Source organism: Mercenaria mercenaria, chromosome 8 (assembly GCF_021730395.1).
Source record: "Mercenaria mercenaria strain notata chromosome 8, MADL_Memer_1, whole genome shotgun sequence".
NCBI classification, from domain to species: domain Eukaryota; kingdom Metazoa; phylum Mollusca; class Bivalvia; order Venerida; family Veneridae; genus Mercenaria; species Mercenaria mercenaria.
Window position 1 is genome coordinate 17,083,888 of NC_069368.1, and position 3,140 is coordinate 17,087,027.

Here is a 3,140-nt window from a genome sequence, read left to right on the forward strand (position 1 = left end):
CCTGCCCAAAATTCGAGTTTTGGGTCAATGTTGGCCGCTCGTATTTTTGGCTCGCAGTTCATGCTAGGATGGTCCTAGCAGACCAAGCACTCACCCACTTTCAAATATAAGTACAGAAACGGGCAGAAACGCTACCCTTAAAAATCGTCATTTCTCTCCAGGTCGGGACCTGCCAAAAATTCGAGTTTTGGTTCGATTTTTGCCACCCGTATTTTTGGCTCGCTGTTCATGCTAGGATGATCCTAGAAGACCAAGCACTGTCCCACTTTCAAATATTTGTACAGAAAAGGCCAGAAACGCTACCCTTAAAAATAGTCATTTCTCTCCATGTTGGGACCTGCCAAAAATTCGAGTTTTGGGTCGATTTTGGCCACCCGGATTTTTGGCTAGCAGTTCATGCTAGGATTGTCCCAGAAGACCAAGCACTGGCTCACTTTCAAATATAAGTATAGAAATGGCCAGAAACGCTACTCTTAAAAATCATCATTTCTCTCCAGGTTGGGACCTGCCAAAAAATCGAGTTTTGGGTCGATTTTGGCCACCCATATTTTTGGCTCGCAGTTCATGCTAGGATGGTCCTAGAAGACCAAGCACTCTCCCACTTTCAAATATAAGTATAGAAATGGCCAGAAACGCTACCTTTAAAAGTAGTAATTTCTCTCCAGGTCGGACCCTGCCAAAAATTTGAATTTTGGGTCGATTTTGGCCACCCGGATTTTCGGCTCGCAGATCATGCTAGGATGGTCCTAGAAGACCAAGCACTCACCCACTTTCAAATATAAGTACAGAAATGGCCAGAAACGCTACCCTTAAAAATCGTCATTTCTCTCCAGGTTGGGACCTGCCAAAAATTCGAGTTTTGGGTCGGTTTTGGCCACCCGGATTTTTGGCTCGCAGATCATGCTAGGATGGTCCTAGAAGACCAAGCACTCACCCATTTTCAAATATAAGTACAGAAACGGCCAGAAACGCTACCCTTAAAAATCGTCATTTCTCTCCAGGTCGGGACCTGCGAAAAATTCGAGTTTAGGGTCGATTTTGGCCACCCGGATTTTTGGCAAGCTGTTCATGCTAGGATGGTCCTAGAAGACCAAGCACTCACCCACTTTCAGATATAAGTACAGAAACGGCCAAAGACGCTATCCTTAAAAATCGTCATTTATCTCCAGGTTGGGACCTGCCAAAAATTCGAGTTTTAATTCGATTTTGGCCACCCGTATTTTTGGCTCGCAGTTCATGCTAGGATGGTCCTAGAAGACCAAGCACTCACCCACTTTCAAATATAAGTACAGAAACGGCCAGAAACGCTACCCTTAAAAATCGTCATTTCATTCCAGTTCGGGACCTGCCAAAAATTCGTGTTTTGGGTCGATTTTGGCCACCCGGATTTTTGGCTGGCAGTTAATGCTAGGATGGTCCTAGAAGACCAAGCACTCACCCACTTTCAAATATAAGTACAGAAACGGCCAGAAACGCTACCCTTAAAAAGCGCCATTTCTCTCCATGTCGGGACCTGCCAAATATTCGAGTTTTGTGTCGAATTGGCCACCCGGATTTTTGGCTCGCAGTTCGTGCTAGGATGGTCCTAGAAGACCAAGCACTCACCCACTTTCAAATATAAGTACAGAAACGGCCAGAAACGCTACCCTTAAAAATAGTCATTTCTCTCCAGGTTGGGACCTGCCAGAAATTCGAGTTTTGGGTCGATTTTGGCCACCCGGATTTTTGGCTCGCAGTTCATGCTAGGATGGTCCTAGAACACCAAGCACTGACCCACTTTCAAATATAAGTACAGAAAAGGCCAGAAACGCTACCCTTAAAAATCGTCATTTCTCTCCAGGTCGCGACCTGCCAAAAATTCGAGTTTTAGGTCGATTTTGGCCACCCGGATTTTTGGCTCGCAGTTCATGCTAGGATGGTCCTAGAAGACCAAGTGTAACTATGGCTTATTTTATATATGGTAGTTTGAGTTCTAACTACTTAATAAAGAATAACCAATGTTGTTTGCATGGTTCGAAATGTCCTTTTTATTATTTATCAATTGTATCACATTTTGTATCACATCTTTATATTGTCTTAGACACTAAACGGTCTGGTATTTATCTAATTAACATTTTCCTAGTCAAACGGTGACCAAAACACGGTGACCTGAAATACACAATTAGCAAATAGGATGCAACAATAGAAGCTTATACCTGAAAACATATATGTATCTAAAGTTCTTATGTAGTGTTATACATGCACATTTTACACTTAGTAAATATACATAAATCTGCGGGTTCAGTGGTCTGTAAATACTTAAATGAAATCCTGTATCATATGTAATACACATGAAATACTCGTCTCACACACTGCATATAAAAATATCTACTCAATAAAGCACTACACAAAATAGTTTACACAAACTCACCAAATAATGGACTTGATCACACTAGCTACCTTACACAACACATCTTCACCTGTCTCCCGTGAGTGCTTTACTGTATTAAACTGCAAATTTAAAAGAACAACATGTGCAAAGGTTTTCATAGTTGTGATATGTTTAAAAATAAGTTACGAGGTTAGAATTTCTACTGCCATTTTGAACGACATGTACATTACTCATGTATAAGGAAATTATGCCAAATATAAATATTTTACTTAGATAATAAACAACTCTTCCTTTAGAATGAAATGATCCGCAAACAGAAACATTAGAAATAAACACAATACCTATTAAATAATTCCATTATTTAAGTTCCTTTTTAAAGAACTCTACAGAATAACCAAAATGTCTGCTCTATCAAACTGAAAACGGCGCTCTGCCCCGAGACAGCTGATCACGAGAACCAATAAAAATAGAGTTCAAATAAGGTCAAAAATGTCCAAGGTAAAAACTGGAATGGAGGTCTCAAATAACAACAACTGAGAGGTCTCACACAACTGATGGTATCAGAACCCTAAATTATCACCCTGTCACACAAGCACTCAGCCACTTTCAAATACAAGTACAGAAACGGCCAGAAACGCTACCGTTAAAAATCGTCATTTCTCTCCAGGTCGGGACCTGCCAAAAATTCGAGTTTTGGGTCGATTTTGGCCACACGGATTTTTGGCTCGCTGTTCATGCTAGGATGGTCCTAGAAGACCAAGCACTCACC

At 41.2% G+C, this 3,140-nt stretch overlaps 1 long non-coding RNA gene across 1 annotated transcript; it reads right to left on the bottom strand.

Moving 5' to 3' along the window:
• Positions 1-1,934: 1,934 nt before the first annotated feature.
• Positions 1,935-2,910, bottom strand: LOC123565840 (uncharacterized). Its single transcript, XR_006689257.2, has 3 exons — positions 2,713-2,910; positions 2,411-2,490; positions 1,935-2,148 (listed from the first exon to the last, which is right to left on the bottom strand). It is a non-coding gene; the product is annotated as an uncharacterized LOC123565840 (long non-coding RNA).
• Between the last annotated feature and the right edge of the window lie 230 nt (positions 2,911-3,140).